Genomic DNA, 19,659 nt, shown 5'->3' on the forward strand with positions numbered 1-19,659 from the left:
GTTTCAGCAGGATCTCCAGGTGGCTCGTATGCACATAACAGCTGCAGCGCTGATGGCTCAAATCCGGGAGGAAAGCACAGCCAAGGGCGGAGACAAGGATTGGAGGGGAGGGAGCACGCAAGCGAGCCGAGGAGATGCTGGCGGAGAGGATGCCTGGAGACTGAGGGCATCTTTTTTTTTTTTTTTTAACATCTTTATTGGAGTATAACTGTTTTACGATAGTGTGTTAGTTTCTGCTTTACAACAAAGTGAATCAGTTGTACATATACGTATGTTCCCATAACTCTTGCCTCTTGTGTCATCCTCAGGGCATCTTGAGCTGAGTCGCCTCTTCATGCTTTTTCTGGGATCCTCCCCGTCTGAAACCATCTGTCTCCGTAACTCGGACGACAGCTACAGCACTTCTGCGGTGCCAGACACACTTCCGGGACCTTCGCGTGTATCAACGCGTTGGATCCTCGCGACAGCGGTAGGGTGGTGATTGCCATTATCTCCATCTCGCAGATGAGAAAACCAAGATGCTGAGGTGACGGGACCCCCCCCCACGGGCGCACAGCCAGCCCGCCCCAGACCAGGGTTCAAACCCGGGGGGCTGACATCCCGATGCTGTAGGCTTCACCGCCGTGTTCTGAGGCTGCGTAGGAGCTTAAGCTGTTCCTGTTTGCTTTTTGTTCTCCTGGGAGTGTTTTGTTTGTTTGTTAATATTAACATCCTAAGTCTACCGCTCCGAGGGGGAAGCGGACAGGACACGTCTCATGGCGATGTGAGAGCTGGCCGGCCAGGGGGTCGATTCAGCCCCCCGTGTGTCTTGCTTCACCGGAGGTGTCGTAACAGCCAGACGTTTGCACACCAAAATCTCCCTGCTCACATCTGCCGCCTCAGCCTTCCACAGCCGTGTGCCCGCCCGCCCCCCCCCCCCCGCCACGTCCTACGCCTGGGGGGCCACTTCGTGTGCTCACATCTGCCGTCTCCACCTCGACAGGGTATCTCCCCCACCCCCTAGTCTCCTCTGACCTACAGGCTCACAAGAGCCGTGTCTCCTACTCACCCGCGTCCCCCCCCCCCCCAAGCCCAGGGCGGGGCCCAGAGCACAGGAGCAGCCAGATCAAGGCTTCCTGCTCTGGGCACATCCATGGGAGAAGCAGGGCCCCGGAGGAGAGGCCTGGAAGTGAGGGCAGAGGAATATCCACGCGAGAATCCCAGACTCACAGAGGAGGCTTTCAGAAAATGACTGTCAATCATGGGGATCCAAAGACAGATCCTGACTTCAGAGCAAAGCAGCTGGGAAATCCCTCTCCTCTTTGAACCACACCCCATGCGTCTTCCGTGGAACCTTGCCATGGTCTCTCAAGCAGCTGATTTCTTAATAAGCAAATGCATGTTCTGCGGCATCGGTCTCTCTCCTTCGCGCACCATCTGTCCTTTTGTGTCTCTACCAATGGATCCCTTCTGAGACATGCAAAGGTTTGGGAGTGCGGTGAGTGGGCTCAAAAATGCTCCACCGCCAGGAGGGCTGTTCTGTTTCCACACCCTCGCTAGTGTCAGAAAAGACCTTCTTACCTGTTCTCTGCTTTTCCACATTGTGAGCACTCATGACTCAGGCACTCGATGCTAAAATTGACTTTTCAAGGGAATATAGTCGTGATCTCTGAAAGAGAGTAAAAAAAAAAAAAAAAAAAACCACCAGTAAAGCTGGTTCCACTGTGATTCACTGCTAGAAAGACCAAAGTCTCCACGTTTTCCACCTGTCAATTGGATTCTGGAATACAGCTATGATAATAAGAGATTTAACACTATTGGCCACTAGTAGCTAAGTTCAAAAAACAAATCTCCGGGCTTCCCTGGTGGCGCAGTGGTTGAGAATCCGCCTGCCGATGCAGGGGACGCGGGTTCGTGCCCCGGTCCGGGAAGATCCCACATGCTGTAGAGCGGCTGGGCCCGTGAGCCATGGCCGCTGAGCCTGTGCGTCCGGAGCCTGTGCTCCGCAATGGGAGAGGCCACAACAGTGAGAGGCCCGTGTACCACCAAAAAAAAAAAAAAAAAAAAATTAAAAAAAAAAAACAAATCTCCATTTAAATAAGGGATTATTAGAAAAGGGAATCCTCCTACACTGCTGGTGGCAAGGTAAATTAGTGCAGCCACCGTGGAAAACAGTATGGAGTTTCCTCAAAAAACTAAAAATAGAACTACCATATGATCCAGCAATACCATTCCTGGGTATATATCTGGAAAAAATGAAAATGCTAATCCAAAAAGATAGATGCACCCCCACTGTTCACAGCAGCATTATTTACGATTCCCAAGATGTGGAAGCAATCGAAGGGCCCATAAATAGATGAATGGATAAAGATGTGGTCTGTGTGTGTGTGTGTGTGTGTGTGTGTGTGTGTGTGTGTGTGTGTATATGGCCATTTGCAGCTACATGGATGGACTAAGTGAAATAAGTCAGACAGAGAAAGACATATATTGTATGATATCACTTATATGTGGAATCTAAAAACTACAGCAAACTAGTAAATACAACAAAAAATAAGCAGACACACATATGGAGAAAACACTAGTGGTTATCAGTGAGGAGAGGGAGAGAAAGGGCAATATAGGGGTGGGGGCTTAAGAGGCACAAACTATTAGGTATAAAATAAATAAGCTACAAGGATATATTGTACAACACAGGGAATATAGCCAATATTTTATAGTAACTATGAAAGGAATATAACGTTTAAAAACTGTGAATCACTGTATTGTACACCTGTACCATATAATATTGTACATACACTATGCTTCACTAAAATAATAAAATAAAAAAACAATAAAGCAAGTGATGATTTTAGTTCACTTAAGAGAAATGTGTAAGGATATTAAATATTCTTGCAGCTCTTTCTTCTACTGGGAATACATCCAAAGGGAAAATCAGAGTCGGGTTACCATTTCTGGAAGGAAGAAAAATGAGCCCGCTGCTGTGGAACATGAGATCTTTACTGAGCCTGAAACCCGAAATTCGCTCATTTCTGTCTCTCTTTGCCCTTCCCTCACCCCCTCTTAACTCCTCCGTCCCCTCCCAAACACATCCTGCTAACTGAGCCTTAAACCTTGTGCTCGGTTCCATGTATGCCACTTCGCGTGGTCCTTTCCCAAGTCCCCGAGCTGCAGCCGAGCTGTAACCCCTCCCTGCATCAGCCGAAGCGCTAACCACTGAGTAGCACTGTTCTGGTTCCACCGGCTCCCATCAAGGGCCTCACTTTGCTGGCCAGTTGTTTCTCGGCCCTACACAAAGCATATAGAAAAGGACCTATGGCTTGTTTTCTTAAGTGATGTGTTACGTTAATCCCTCTGAAAAGCATGGACATTTTCCAACAATAACCATGACAAGGGCAAGACCCGACTTTTTTTTTTTTTTTTTTTTTTTTTTGGCCGAGCCGCACGGGATCTCAGTTCCCCGACCTGGGATCGAACCCGCGCCCCCGGCGGTGGAAGCAAAGAAGCCTAACCGCGGGACCTCCAGGGAAGTCCCAAGACCCTACTTTTAATGTGTCTCACTCAGACCTGTCCTGGAACGACGCATTTTGAACTCACGAACTAATTCAATAGGAACAATGTGTTGAAATAAGTGAGTCCTTAATTAGCCAATTCTGAAAACCTGAATCCTGATCACTTATTTTAACATCCTTAAGGAATGAATTTTTTATGATTCTCCTTTCCAGCGATCATCATCGTAGCCACCATCTTCACCTACAGGTGAAGATCACCCAGCTGCACAGCACGTTAGATCTTCTAAAAGGCTTGTGTGCCTAATCCCGCCTCTTTTTTAAAAAAAAAATTTATTTATTTATTATTTACCTTGGCTGCGCTGGGTCTTAGTTGCAGCACGTGGGCTTCTTAGGGGCGGCATGCGTGAGCGATCTAGTTCCCCGACCAAAACCCGGGCTCCCTGTATTGGGAGGGTGGAGCCTTAACCACTGGACCACCAGGGAAGTCCCTGTCTAATCCCATCTGATGCTCCCAAGGACCCTGTGAAGCCCGGCCTGGGATTTCCATTTCATGGGGAAGGGAGCCTAGAGGCAGTAAGATAAAGGAATTTATACGGGACAAACGGCAAGTGGCAGCACTGAGGTTTGAAATCGAGCCTGCCTGGGGGCCTATCCTTACACAGTAGAGTGTTGAGACACAGAGAGATAGAGAGAGACAGAGAGACAGAAAATATCAAGAGCTCTGCACTCAGACTTTCCTGCATGTAAACCCTGGTGCTGCCATTTACCACCCAGGGGACCTTGGACCAGTTACTTAACCTGCGTACCTGCATTCTCACCTGTAAAATGGAAATAATGATGTCCCCATCAAAGAGCGATCAGAAGGAGAAAACAAGTGGGTGGGCATGTGTAACGCACACAGAACGGCATGGAAAGCGCCCCAGGTTAGCCCTATAGGCACACGTGCTGCGTCTCACACGCTGCTCTGCCGGTGAGCGCTCAGCATAAAAATCAGCGTCCACACCAGGACCATATGAGCCAGTGTCCGTGTCTAAATGACTAGGAGAAAAGGATACTCGGCGGGTATTCTGGATATCAGTTTTCCTCAGCTCTGTGCAAAAAAGCCACTGGGCTGAAGCAGCTGTGGGTTAGGGATTCAAGTATCGAAAAAGCTGGTAAGGGTCTCCTGTCTGTTCATGGATGCAAAGGGCGTCCGTTCCTGCAGCCTCTGATCTCTGCCAAGGTCAGGAAGCTCTCCGGCTCTCCCGGTCCCTTCATTAGTCAGTGGCATCGAGGAAAACAATGGCTTGCATTTCCACTTCAATCTTCCCACAGAAAAGAGTTCAATCTGATAAGGCAAAATGCTACCATATTTCAAAGCTCTCATTACATACTTCAAAGAGAGTTTAGGAGCTTTTTTCTGTATTTCTCTTCAATTATTCATAACAGCAATCTTTGAAATATTTACACTCCTTTCTCCAGTGGCCAGAGGAGACTGTTGATGGAAAGCTCTCTGCACGCCTGGAACAGACTCCATGCGATGCTGGGGGCTGGAGACAAGGCCCGGGGGGGGGAGTGCGGGTGGGTCGGCCTCCCCACGCAACCTTCAAGGGCTTTCCGTTCTACAAAAGGCTTGCTCTACTTTCTGAAACTAGGGATGTTTTCCTCTTAAGATCCAGGTTCTAGCAAATGGGATCTGTTTTATCTAATGTTGTTCTCAAGGAAGAGCCCTTAACCAAACCCAAGCAAACGTGAAAAAGTGGGAATGTCCTCCCTCCAGCAAATGAGAAGTGGCTCGTTAGCAGACGCAGGGGAGGCTGCTATCCAGACACTGGTGCGGCTGGCACCCATTCTGACAGATGATTCATTACCATGGTTACTGATACCAGAAATATTACCTCTGCAATCAGCACACACAAAGATCCTTTAAAGAGAGTGTAAAAATTAGAGCGCTGTCAACAATCAGTGAACATTGCCAACGGGCACGGAGGCTGCACTTACACAATGCTGCTTTCAGGGCGTCGAAAGGGCTGGGGGGGATGCACCATGGCTGCACCAGACAATCTTGCAGAAAGCAAAAAAGACGCTCGCGTTCGGGGGGTGGGGGGGCATCAGAAGGCCCTACCCACAAACATCTCTATACAAATTTGTCATCGGTCACACGGGCAAAGTGAGAAAAACGCCTGTCTGATTGGTCACCTTTGAATGCTCAACTTCTCTAAACCCACAGTCAGTTTTTGTTAAGTTCTTTTTTTAAACGAGTAAACTTTATTTTTTAGACCCGTTTTAAGGTCACAGAAAAATTGAGCAGAAGTACAGAGAGTGCTAATACAGCGCCTGTGCCCCGTCCAGTGAACTCCCCCAGCATCAGCAGATGGTGCACTGGTGACAACTGATGACCCTGCGTGGAGGCACCTTCGTCACCCAGAGTCCATAGTTTACCGCACGGTTCACCCCGGGTGTCGTACATCCTACGGCTCTGGGCGGATGCATAATGACATGCGTCCGCCATGACAGTATCACGCAGAGCACTTTCGATGCCCGAAGATCTCTGTCCTCCTCCAGTTCATCCCTCCCTCCCCACTAAGTCCTGCCAACCACCGGCCTTCATACTGTCTCCATAGCCTTTTCCAGAACGTCACAGCATTGGAATCACACAGTAGGCAGCTTTTTCACATTGGCTTCTGTCACTTAGCAATATGCACTTAAGCTTCCTCCGTGTCTTCTCCTGGCCTGATAGCTCTTTTTTTTTTTTAGTGCTGAATAATATTCCGCTGTCTGGATGGAGCACCGTTTAACTTATCCATCACCTACTGAAGGACGTCTAGGTGGCTTCCAAGTTTTGGCAAGTTGTGAACAAAGCTGGTATAAACATCCACATGGATGGAGGTAGAGATTATCATATTAAGTGAAGTAAGTCAGAGAAAGACAAATATCATATGATATCTCTTGTTTGTGGAATCTAAAAAAATGATGCAAATGAACTTATTTACAAAACAGACGGGCTTCCCTGGTGGCGCAGTGGTTGAGAGTCCGCCTGCCGATGCAGGGGACACGGGTTCGTGCCCTGGTCCGGGAGGATCCCACATGCCGCGGAGCGACTAAGCCCGTGAGCCATGGCCGCTGGGCCTGCGCGTCCGGAGCCTGTGTTCCGCAATGGGAGAGGCCACAGCAGTGAGAGGCCCGCATACCGCAAAAAAAAAAAAAAAAAAAAACAGAAATAGACTCACAGACATAGAAAACAAACTGATGGTTACCAAAAGGCACAGGCGGGAGGCGGGGGAGATATAAATTAGGAGTTTGGGATTAGCAGAGACACACTACTATATATAAAATAGGTAAACAACAAGGACCTACTGTAGAGCACAGGGAACTCTACTCAGTATCTTGTAATAACCTACAATGGAAAGGAATCTGAAAAAGAATAGATATACCTAAGAATTTATACATACATATATATGTATAACTGAATCACTTTGCTGCACACTTGAAACCAACACAACATTGGAAATGAACTATACCTCAAAAAAACTTAAAAATTTAAAGAAGAAAAAAGAATGAAAAAACAATCTGCATACAATTTTTTGGGTGGACAGACGTTTTCAACTCCTTCGGGTAAATACCGAGGAGCACGATTGCTGGATCATATGGCAAAAGAGGATTCTTAGTTCTGTAAGAAACTGCCAGCTGTCTCCCAAAGTGGCTGCTTCCATCGTGCCTGCCCACTAGCATGAATAAGAGTTGCCCACAGGTTTTGCAAAGGGCTTTGGAAAACGCAGTGTATTACAGTCAAATGCCGTTACGTCTCGGTAACAAAATAAGGATAAAGAAGTTCAAGGAAAGGAAGTGTGGTTGTTAAATGACAACGGTTGCATTTTCAACTGCAGTGGGTTATTTTCCAAGTCTGGAAATAGGAAGTCAGACGAACTGCCACAAGAAAGCTTTGAGTGGATGAGTCATTTACTGTACATATTTTATTGTCTAAAGAACAGGCTTTCATAAACCCTAGTCCAAACCCAGCACCTCCCAAAGCCCTACCCTGTTGTGCTGAAATGTCATAAACCCTAGTCCAAACCCAGCACCTCCCAAAGTCCTACCCTGTTGTGCTGAAATGCCGGCGGTAGAACCTGGATCGCGCAAAACTCTAATTCCTGTCACAATCGCTCAAGCGTTCAATGGACAGAAGTTTACTTCCTGCAGCATCATTTCTTCATTAAAAGGTCGTTAAATCAATTTGTAGTAGCAATAAGATAATAATCTAACTATAGGAACAAAGTGCTTTTGCATTTTGCAATATAATCTGCAAAGTCAGTGAAAATGCTCCTTATTTCATGTTTATCATCTATTCTCTGAAGAAAGAATAGCAGTTTATCAATACTTTATCAGCTGCTATGATGGTCTCAAGTGGATGTGATTTGATAAATACAGACACAGATACATTCTGTACATACACACAAAGAAAAGTAGATAGACATACATATAATGTTGAAACAGGAGAGAAGGGGGCAGGGCACAACCTTGAAAAGAAGGACATAGCCACAGGACATGACAAAAACTGGTTTGAACCGACTAGGTCCAAGATGGTGAAAGATCTGACTTCCAGTAGACCTTGAGCCTCATTATATGCTCACTGTAACGTATCAGCTAAATGACACAACCATAGGTGCCATGACAGTTCCAAGGCTGACCATCAGAGACCAAAAAGTGGGTGGTGGCCCAATTCTTGGAAATCTCCGCCCCTTCCCCAAATAGTTGGAATACTCCTCCCCCTCATTAGCCTATGAAATTACCCCGACCATAAAAACTAACCACGCCATATTTCAGGGCCTCTTGCCTTCTGAGATGGCCCATGCTCTGTCTGTGGGGTGTGTTTCTCTCTAAATAAATCCACTTCTTACCTATCACTTTGTCTCTCACTGAATTCTTTCTGCAATGAGACATCAAGAACCTAAGCTTCAATTAAGTCTTGAGACCAGATATGTGATCTCAATTAAAAGACCGTGGGGGGCTTCCCCGGTGGCGCAGTGGTTGAGAGTCCGCCTGCCGATGCAGGGGACGCGGGTTCGTGCCCCGGTCCGGGAAGATCCCACGTGCCGCGGAGCGGCTGGGCCCGTGAGCCGTGGCCGCTGAGCCTGCGCGTCCGGAGCCTGTGCTCCGCAACGGGAGAGGCCACAGCAGTGAGAGGCCCGCGTACCACAAAAAAAAAAAAATAGACCGTGGGTTCAAGTCCCAATCTGAGGTGTGTGGTTTCAATGTGATCTCCATGTGAGCAAGGCTTTTTTGTTTATGTTGTCCGTTTATCCCAAGCACCTAGAAAAGTGCCAGCACACCGAAGGTATAACCACATATAGTTTCCTAATATCTGCACACACACACACAAATGAATGTGAAGGTTCCCTCCTTCCACCCCCGAATTCAAAATGTTGTTGATGGGTCTTCTTTGTGTTTCCTTTTGGGGAGGACCGGAGCTCTCTCTCCCTCAAGGCGGAAACGGTGCTTCACAGCTCAGGGCATCCCTAGCCTCCCCAGCGGCCGCGAGGGCTCATATGATTCTTGCTGTTGGCGTCTCGGATTTGATTCTGGTCCACTGGGTCCTGGCTTGGCCCTGTGGGTCACTTCTGCTTCACCTCCGCACTTGGGTCCCCAAACCCCGCTTGCAAAGGGCCCGTGCTTCTCCTTTGCTTCACCTTGATGTACTTCTTTGAAGCTCCAAACGGTAACTAAACATGACACATCTGACTCCTGGTCTCTTCAAGCATTACAGCATCCTTTTTAGCTGTTCCTTGGTGCCCATGGTCGGTATTTGATGATATGCAGCTAGGAGCTCTCAGGGAACAAAGCCAACTGCTGGTGACGCCCTTTGCACACCATCACACGGTCCGCAAGGCTGGCCAAGAGGCTGCAGACTGGCTGAACTGCTGGGCTTGCTAACATGTTAACTTCCAAAGAGACTTCACCCGAAGGGGCCGATACAGCAGCAATCATTAAAGTCTGCTTTCCGCTCTTTTAGGGAGTTACGTACATTCTGAGGTTAACCAGGCCTGCGTACGTACAGTCATGTGTCTGTCTGGCCTCTAGGGCGGAGAGGCCGGGGAGCGATACAGAACAGGACGGTGTGGGTGTTCGTCTCTCCGGGGGGCCTGCCCTGTCTCCCGTGAAGCTGGGTTGACAGGGCTTGGCTGGTGCAGACCCCCTGCAAGGGCCCTCATTTCTCTGCCTCAAAAGAACATCAGCACACCTCTGCCCACGAAGACACCTGAGGACTGACAAACTCCTCGGCCCTGGCTTCCTTCGCAGCAGACAGCACCACGGAGCAGGTAGGAGCCTGGCTGGCGGCCCGTCACAGGTGGATTCGAGTCCCTGCTACTTACCACCTGCATCGTTCTAGGAAAGTTGCCTAGGTTCCCTAGCCTTCGGTTCCTGTCACCGTAAAACGGCAACAGTTATCACCGACCACGCCAGGCTGTGACAAGGTGGTGCCAGTGAGCGTAGAGTGTGGAGGGCACGGACACCCTGGGGGTTCTGTCCTGACTGTTCCCCCGTGGTCATCGTAACACCTGGATGGACCGGCCCCGCCTGGCCGCCTCTGCACGTGTGCCCCGCGCCCCACGGAGCGGCGTCGGACCCACCGCCCATCGCCGACCCAACTGCGTACGGCGCGATCACGTGACACGTGGACTTTATTCACGATTTTATGAGGGTTCAGTAAAGAGGACTCGGCACCCAGTGCACGCCCGTTTAACACCTCAGAAGTTTCCCTCGACGGGAATCAGCCTCAGACCTCCCGCTGCTCTCCCCACAAAGCACATTCGCAAGATCCTGGCGATGCCCTGAGCCCTCCGGCCCCGCCCGGCAAAACACAGGGCCGGGCGGGGCTCAGCAGCTCCCTGTCTGGCTGGCAGCTGGTGTGGACCTGAAACCCCACGGCTTTGGCCCAGACATCTCTCTGGGGCTCTCCGGCCCTCAGGGAAGAAAGACACAGGCAACCCCGACGTGAGAAGCGACCCGCTTCTCTGACAGCTTCTCTGGGGCTGCTGAGACCGCACAGCAAGGGGGGGCTCAGGGCCGCCCGTCCAGGCCCGCGACTGCACGGCCCTACCTGTCCTGCCCACCTCCTGTGCGCCCCTGGGCTTTGAGGGGACAACTGCGTTTCTGTGCCGCCCTGCCCCGGGGCAGGTGCAGCTTAACGAGAACACTGGAGACGCCCAGATCGACTCCGTCGGCCACGACAGAAAGCGAACCAGAGCAAGAGGCCGCGGAGCGCCTTTGAGTAATCCAGCCACAGGCGTGGCTTCCTGGCAGGACACAAGGTGCCCGCCCCCCGCCCCGCCCCGGCCTCCCTCCTTCCCTCCCGTGGGGGCAGCTGACCTCCAGCCGCAGCTGCTCCCGCCTGCCTGCAGGTCCGGATCTGTCCAGTGGTGGGAAGCAGACCACGTGCTTTGCGTCCTCCTGCTCGGCGTCTGAATCTTGGGTCCCCCAAGGTTCCTTAACCTCTCCGAGCCCCAGTTTCCCCATCTGTAAACCACAGATGCTATTACCTCTCAGACACCTATGGTTAAGATCCAGCACCTGGTACGACGCACATTTCCAACAGAGAGTGACTATTTGTTCCTGATTTGGCCGGAGCTGGGTTTGGGGTTCTCATATCCACCTGGTGGGCTTTCCCGCCAGGATCAGCCACGCAGGCCTGCGTGCCGTCCTCAGGGGCTGCCACCGCGGCCCCGGACCGCAGCGCGTCACTCTCACCGCCCTTGCTTTCCCTCGTATAATTTTGCCAAGTCCCCCACCTCCAGGGGACATTGGGCCGCTTCTGGAGACATTTGGGGCTGTCACAACCGGGGGGCCTGGGGTGCTACCGGCACCTGGTGGGTGAGGGCGAGGACGCCGCTAAACATCAGACAACGGACAGGACAGGCCCTGCCACAAAGAACCATCCAGCCCCAAACCCCGTGAGCTGAGGTCAAAGACTCTGCAACAGACCTTGTATCCAGAAGGTATGTGCTCTCAGATCAAATGGCATTTCTCTTTCAGGGGGGATGGGAAGACTGTTGGAGACAGCTATGTACAAAGTGCACTCGTGGACAAAGTCTCTGAAAAGAAAACCGAGAATTGTTAACGGGAGAATAAGATCGCAGTTGATTTTTCTTGCATTTTAAATCTTCCTGTTGGGTTGTTCGGGCAACAGATGAAGAAGAAGAAGAAATGAATTATTCTAGAGTGTGGCACAAGATTCAGCTGGTAATTTTTTTTTTTTTTTTTTTTTTTTTTTTTTGCGGTACGCGGGTCTCTCACTGTTGCGGCCTCTCGCGTTGCGGAGCGCAGGCTCCGGACGCGCAGACTCAGCGGCCACGGCTCACGGGCCCAGCCGCTCTGCGGCACGTTGGATCCTCCCGGACCGGGGCACGAACCCGCGTCCCATGCATCGGCAGGCGGACTCCAAACCACTGCGCCGCCAGGGAAGCCCTCAGCTGGTAATTTAAACAAGATAACCAGACTCGGAGATTCAATGACCTTTCAACTCTCCCCATTCACCCGATGGGTCAATTTGTCCGCACACCCTGCCCGCTAAGAGACACCACCACTGGGGGAGGGATGAGAAAGTCCATCCAGATGAAAATAACTTAAGTAGGGTTTTTATATGCATTTCATTTTTACTTCGTTGTTCATTAAACCAGAAAATGACAGTGGCTGCCATGACCAGTCAGGTCCGTTGGGAAAAAACTTTCTGGTTTGACCGGTTTTTCCTTTAAAACAATTTTTTTTCCCCCAGAAACTGCTTTGCCCTGCCAAGTCATTCAAAACTGCCCAACTAATCTGTGTGTAAAACAGAACCGAAGCAGAACAGTAGCTCAGAGGGGGGAAAGTAAGCACTTAAAATCCCTTCCACGTTATGGACAGACAGCTTCCATAATCAGAAAAGGAAAATATAGGACCTTGATAATGAAAGGAAGTGGCTGAACATCAGAAGTTGTTATTAAGTTGAGGTGGAAAAAGATTCCAACGTAAAACACAAACGTTTAATCAGGGCAAGACACTGAAAAGTCCTATTCATTTGAGGCCAAAGAATGGCCTAGATGCCCCAATACTATTAAAGAACTAGTTACACCCCACGTTTCTCGTTAGCTGAATGTGTGAGACATGATACCTGCTTTCAGTCACTTTCAGCAAAGTGTGTTAATTTGCATATGATTTACATAGACTCTTCTGCAGGCAGATTTTGTTATTCACAAGCCTGAACTTTTTATTATTCTTTCTCTTCAAAGGGAAGGATCCACTGACTAATTGTGTGGGTTAGTTATAACAGCTTTTGTCGTTCCTGCCTCTGACCTCTGGATATTAGCAAGCTCATGAACTGTCCTTTTGATTTTTTTTACTAACACCTGATAAAGCAAGGAGACATGACACTCCAACCTTTCATCTCTGAGCCGGTTACATAGGATAGGGTTGAGCTTAGTTCCCCAGTAGAAAACACCAGAGTTAATAAATTATAAACTATATTAATTTTGAAAGAGGAATTTTGCCTTGACAAAAATAAGCTTGTAGGCAGTATTCTGTAACGGGTACAGTTAATGTGATCTGCTCATTCTACCCTGTCTAGTCTTGCAGTCTGGCTGAAATAATCTGTTTATTTATTCACTGATGCATTCACGCTGCACCCCACAAATGCTTCTGGGAAGCACACACATATACAATACACACACAGTACTTGAGGTGATAAAGTGGAGGAAAAAGACCAGGGAGAAGATTAGAACACAGAATCCCTGCCATGCAGTGCTATGGAGTTCCCAGTCTGGGCTACAAGTCTGGTGCCAAGCTTCTTAGCAGCCAAAGCAAAAAGCACGCTCCAATTACTATAAGGGTCACAGAAAAAAAAAAATAATTTGTTCAGATGTAGAGTGTTTCTTGATTGTGAAAACTGAAAGAACGTTCTCTGGTGTGCCTCGTGATGGCAATTTCTTGAGGGACTTGGTAAATAATCGTAATATTTGTGTTTTCTGTTTCATTACTTTCTGCACTTATCTGTACTGTTTTCAAAATAAGTTAATAGAACACAATTTTGAAAAACCAGTGCCCTAGAGAAACCCAGAAATATGCATGAGCGTTGCTGCACAAAAACAAAATAAATGTTCATCATTAGAAGAATGCATAAATAAATTTTCATATATCCATACATGGGAATATAATACAGCAGTTGAAATAAATGAATTAGATCTACATTATTAACACGGATAAATCTAAAAAATATTGACTCCTAAAAAGCAAGTTGGAATATGATACATATAGGATGATTTAATTGATCTAAAAATTTGTCTCCTTGAATAATACTAGATAGTGTCTATAGACACATATAATTAACAAAAACACATAAACTTGGGTGGGAAGGATACAGAACAACTTCAGGACAGTGATTCCCTCAAGGGAGCAGAGAGGGATGCTGTGGCAGTGACACTGAATGCCACCTGGGCGTGCAGGGCATCAGAGAACTTCTGTTGGACCTGTAAGGCTCTCTTCAAACAAAGATATGAAATAGCTCTATTTACGATAGCCAGGACATGGAAGCAACCTAAGTGTCCATCGACAGATGAATGGATCAAGAAGATGTGGCACATATATACAATGGAATATTACTCAGCCATAAAAAGAAATGAAACTGAGTTATTTGTAATGAGGTGGATAGACCTGGAGTCTGTCACACAGAGTGAAGTAAGTCAGAGGGAGAAAAACAAATACCGTATGCTAACACATATACATGGAATCTAAAAAAAAAAAATGTCATGAAGAGATTAGTGGGAGGATGGGAATAAAACACAGACCTACTAGAGCATGGACTTGAGGATATGGGGAGCGGGAAGGGTAAGCTGTGACGATGTGAGAGAGTGGCAGGGACATATACACACTACCAGATGTAAATTAGATAGCTAGTGGGAAGCTGCCGCATAGCACAGGGAGATCAGCTCGGTGCTTTGTGACCACCTGGGGGGGGATAGGGAAGGTGGGAGTGAGGGTGACGCAAGAGGGAAGAGATATGGGAACATATGTATACGTATAGCTGATTCACTTTGTTGTAAAGCAGAAACTAACACACTATTGTAAAACAGTTATACGCCAATAAAGATGTTTTTTAAAAAAAGATATGAAATAAACAAGGCAAACTAATTAACAGTCTAATCTTGGTTGTGAGCGCTTGGATGTCTGTTATATTCTTCTCTGAACTTTTCTGTATATTGAAATCTTGAATATTTAAACATAAAAAATTAAAACAATGAAAGGGCAGTTTGAGGACACAGTTTGAAGGATCTAGACTATCATGCCTAGGATTCTGAACTTTATCCTGTAGGCATTAAAAGTATCTGAGCAGGGCTTCCCTGGTGGCGCAGTGGTTGAGAGTCCGCCTGCCGATGCAGGGGACACGGGTTCGTGCCCGTGTCAGGGTCAGGCTGGGCCGGTGAGCCATGGCCGCTGAGCCTGCGCGTCCGGAGCCTGTGCTCCGCAACGGGAGAGGTCACAACAGTGAGAGGCCCGCGTACCGCAAAAAAAAAAAAAAAAGTATCTGAGCAGAGGGAAGCCTTGGCAGAGCCATGCTCTAGAAAGATTATTCTACCAGCCACAGAGTTGATACGAAGGAAGAGGTCTGGAGGCAAAGAGATTTGCTTGAAAGTTGCCGCAAAATGCCCCTAAGAGATAGGGTGCAGCCTACCGTATTAGTTCGGAAACATATACATATTTGCTTACAGTATCAACAGATAAAACATTATTCTCTCGCTCTTCCTCTGACACATACTTAATTCCATCCCTGTACTCTGACATCATAGTCTCAAAGTTACTCCACGGGGATTATTGGACCCCTCACTGTCCTATTTCACCACCAGGGTCAATGTTTCTTGACTCAGCTGTAGATCTTTGAGAGAGAAGACTTAGTTATTGTAGAGAGTGAATGAGAAAAATTGAGACTGAGGGTAGGGAGGGGATGAGGAATCCAGAAACATTATTGCTGCTATTAAAAATACCCTAAGGGGAGCAACGTAAAATTAAAACTGAAAGCAGAGTTTGTGTGAATTACATACCAATTCACTGGTGGCCCAGCTATTTTAAGTACCGGCTTAGTTACATGTGATTAACACGAGCACATCAAATCTAAGAAGGACACATCTCATCATTCCTTGTTCCTCCTTGTTTGGGGCACCATTCCAAAGCATGTTGTTACACTTTTCCCAAGCGTCAATGAGGAAGCCACGGGCCACATCCGCTCTTGTCTTTGGTCTGTGTGTGCCCCAAACGAGGGCCTCCAAGGGCAGGTTGGGAATTTCCCATGAGTCAGTGCACTGTCGATGACACAGAACACTTTACATCCTGGCTAGAAGTGTCTGCAGTGGGTCTATTTCTACCAACATTTTGGCTTTCTCCCCTCAAACTCCAAGTGCTGCTAAAAAAACTCTCATAACTGTGCCTATGGACTCAACTGTGTATTTGTGCTCTCTAACCTGAGGGCCAGCCGCACAATCCTTTAATTCATATTTCAGTCTCTTGTGCTGGGTCCCCATGGGCTGTTTCTGACTGTAGGTCATCTGAAGCTCCTCCCACACTCTGGTCCTGGCAGCAGGAGGCTTCCCATTCCCTTTACTAAGAACATATGAGCCCTGTTTGTACTAAAGCAACGCCTGTAGTTCACATCGATTGTCTCCCTCCCCTCCGTCAACCTCTCCATCTTCCTCCCTCTTTGGTGAGTTGGTTTGACCATGGGTCCCAGTGGTCTTTAGGGCTAGAACGTGGGACCCAGACCTGGCTTTTCCTCCCTCTGAAATCTCCCAGTGATGTGATTGGATCAGAGGCAGTCACGTGGTCTGGGGGCCAGCCAATCAGAGCCATTCAAATCCCTGGCCTCGGTGACGTGCTCAAGGCTGAGCTTAAGCTCCAAAGTGGTCTAGTCCAGGCCAATGCAGGACTGAGGAACGATCGCCAGGAGGAGGAAACCTCTCCTTTTTCACTGTACTTGATCCCAAGGAAAGGATCAAGTTGCCAGGGACCGGTGAGTGGCACTGAGAACTGGAGCCAACATAAAGGAGGGAGGGAAAGAAGCCAGTTCTGATGGCCTTGTCTGAACTCCTGGGTGCAGCCCTGCCCTGGATGTTCCATGACATGACCAGGAGCTTTCCTTTCTGTTCAGGTCAGGCTGAGCAGGGTTTTCTGTCACTGTTGTTGGACAAGCCTGGCTGATCCCGAATCCTCTCCACTCCCCAAAGCAGCTTCCGCCGTTCCTTGCCAGGCCCCCCCCCACCCCCCATCGCCCTCCTGCTCACCACAGAGAAGAGAAGCCATCAGGCACGAGGAGGGGAGGAAGTGGGGGGGAAGGAGGGAGGGAAGGAGGGGGAAGGCAAGAAAGGAAAACAATTTCCCTTCTTTCTGAAAATCAATCATCCTTTTTCCTTTTCTTTACTTCGCGTGTTTGCTTCAAAAACATTCTGTACCCCCCTGCACTTTCTCATGCTCATTCACTCCTCAGAATGCTGCAATTAGGATTCAGCTTCCACTTTCCTGAGAAGACGGCCAAGTGCAGTGACCTAATTCCAATATCTCTCTCCTCTAGAACAGTCGATTCTGCTGATTTATCCTCCTCAGAACGGCCCCTCCAGCACCCTCTGCCCCCAGAGATCTCACTGCTCCTTCCCAGGGCTCCTTCCCCAACCCTCCAGCCCTCAAGCCAACGGGGCATAGCCTTTTGGGGATTACAAGCCTATTGAAAATCTGACAAAGCCTGTGGTTTGTTTCCCTAGAAACGTGTGCTTTGCACAGTATATTGGTCGAGGTTGTTAGCGGCACACTGCAGACTCTACTCCAGCTAGTTTAATCAGAAAGGACTATCTTAAGAGGATAGAGTTTCCACGAGGGCTGGGAGGGTAAAACTTCGGGAACCCTAACCCCCGCACTGGAACCGCTCTGCCCGGGGAGAAGGCTTCCAAACAAAAAGCCACCACTGGGCTGCTGGCACAAAATCTCGACCAGCTCCAGCAGGAACGGCGCGGGCAGGGGGGTGCCTGCACCCCGCTCTGCTCTCAGTCTGTCCCAGATCAACCTCACACGAGGCTCACGGGGTCGCAGGAGGCAGCTCAGTTCCTCATCGAGGTCTGTTACGGCTCATCTTACTGGCAGGATCTGAATCCCATCCAGAAGCCCAGCTTCGATGGGGAACGGGAAATGTCATTTCCGTCTTCCCAGGGAAGGGAGCGTTACCTCACCAAGCCCCCGGAGCCCCTGTGCGTGTACACGCAACATCCAAAGACACGTTTGAGAACCACATTTTAAATGTTAATGTGCCCTAGTCAGGATCCTTTTTTTAGTCACAGGTGTCAGATCGCTATTGAAATCATCACCTTGACTACAACAGGGGACTGATCAGCTCAGTCACAGAGCGAGCTTGGTCACACCATGGCCACGAGCCTGGGCACAAGGAGGGTTGGTCATCAAGCAGTGTTACTACCTCCTCAATCCCTCTCACCTCTGGGTCTCTCCCTCCTCCTCTGCACTTGCCTTCATTAATAAGGCCCTTTTCGGGACTTGCCGACATCTCACTTGAATGTATAGCAAAAGCCTGACAACGGGTTTCGCGTCGCCAGCCCCGCCCTTCTCCACCCCATCCATCTCTGGAAAAGACCCAGACAAAGCTCTGCCTTCAGCTCTGCCTGTGGACCTGTCCCTTCACTCACCGTGGGACCCCGAGGAGGTCGTCTCCCCTCCTTGGACCTCAGTTTCCTCATTTGTAAGTGAGGGGGCTGGAGTTCATCATCTCCAAGGTCCCCTCAGCTCAACCGTTCTGCGATTCTGGTTCCAACAATCCTGACCCATTTAGCTCCCAGGGTTGCTGTGAGAATATGAGAATGTCCTTGAACCCCCTGCCTTATTAGCTTCCAGATCTCCGGGCAGGTGGTTAATTACTATTAATTCATCGCGTCACCTCCAACTGGTACAGAAGGCACAACAGATAACCGCTAATATTTACGGAGCACTCACTGCATACCAGACGTTTGCTCAGCTGCCTACGTTCGTTTGTTAGCACTTTTGCGAGCTGATGTAAAAGGGAAAGTCTCCCCTCGCTCCCCAGTTCTCAGAAGGCGCTCTGCCTGCTGTCAGAGGCTCCGCGTTTGCTGCCCCGAGGGTAAGCAGAGGCAGGAAGACAGAGCAGATGAAGCAAAAGGTCCCGCGCAGCAGGACCGCGGACGAACAAGGCCCACGGGCCCCGCTGGGGCGCCGCTTTCTGTAACCGCGTCCTCAGGAGGCGAAATTGCGGCCCTGCCTGCTAAGGCCAAGGACACGCACTGCAAACCTCCCCAGGTACCTCCGAGACCTTTCCTACGGCCTCCACACATGGGGACCACGGACCCCAGTGCAGCTCGCCCCCAAAAGGCAGGACGTGACCCTCTTTTCTCTTTTGCTCTCCTTTCTCCCCTCACAGCTGTTACTTTCAACTCAGATGGTCTCTGATGCTCCCGTGTATCCACCTATCCTCCTGACCCTCCTCCTCCTCTGAACCTCGTGCAGGTAATCTCGGCCTCACATGAAGTCCACCTCCCCCCTCGGCCTCAGGCTGGGCCCCCTGGAATCAGGGACCCCGGGCAGGTGGCCCCTGGAGCATCCTGTAAGGGAAGAGGAGACCAAGCCTGGATATGGTTCCTGGGGGTCTCCCCGCGCCTGGCCCCACGGGGGCCCACGGCACACGCCTCACCACGCGCGGTCTCTCCTGACTTCAGCATGGGCACAGAGCTCTGTCCCCCTCCCGAGCCACGGCAGGCAGGCCCGGACGCAGCTCCAGCCAAGCACACTCAGAGGCTTCCTGGGCAGCAGCAGGGAGCTGTCCGTGGACACCCCTGGGCCCGGCGGGGCTCGGAGCACTTGCGACGCCTCCTCTCCTCGCCGTTTCCTCTTACTTAACGACCTAGATGGCAAGGGTGGGGTCACTGGCTGCACCGATTTCTACTCAGGAGACACCTGTGCACCAGAGGCCCTGACTTGGCCTGTCTGGGGCTGGGCGACAGCGTGGTCCCTCGGGAGTCTGGGAAACCCCGGGGGAAGCCTGGGCGGGGACGGAAAGAGAAAGAAACCCACGTGGCCAAGAAACCTGGACAGAGGTGCTGGCCTCACACCGACGGCTGATGGTGGCGAGGATGCAAAGCCCTGCTCCTGGGCTCAGGGAGGGGTG

General features: G+C 49.7%; 1 protein-coding gene across 4 annotated transcripts in view; it reads right to left on the bottom strand.

Moving 5' to 3' along the window:
* Positions 1-19,659, bottom strand: part of AMER2 (APC membrane recruitment protein 2) — a 55,096-nt gene that overhangs the window by 16,586 nt on the left and 18,851 nt on the right. For 3 of the 4 annotated variants that reach the window (XR_010837163.1, XR_010837165.1, XR_010837162.1), the window contains exon 2: positions 1,561-1,648. The exons of the other annotated variant lie outside the window; for it this stretch is intronic. The gene's annotated coding sequence lies outside the window, so the exon portion shown is untranslated. The remainder of the gene's footprint in view (positions 1-1,560; positions 1,649-19,659) is intronic. 4 annotated transcript variants of the gene reach the window in all.

The sequence above is a fragment of the Kogia breviceps genome, chromosome 16 (assembly GCF_026419965.1).
Source record: "Kogia breviceps isolate mKogBre1 chromosome 16, mKogBre1 haplotype 1, whole genome shotgun sequence".
NCBI classification, from domain to species: Eukaryota; Metazoa; Chordata; class Mammalia; order Artiodactyla; family Physeteridae; genus Kogia; species Kogia breviceps.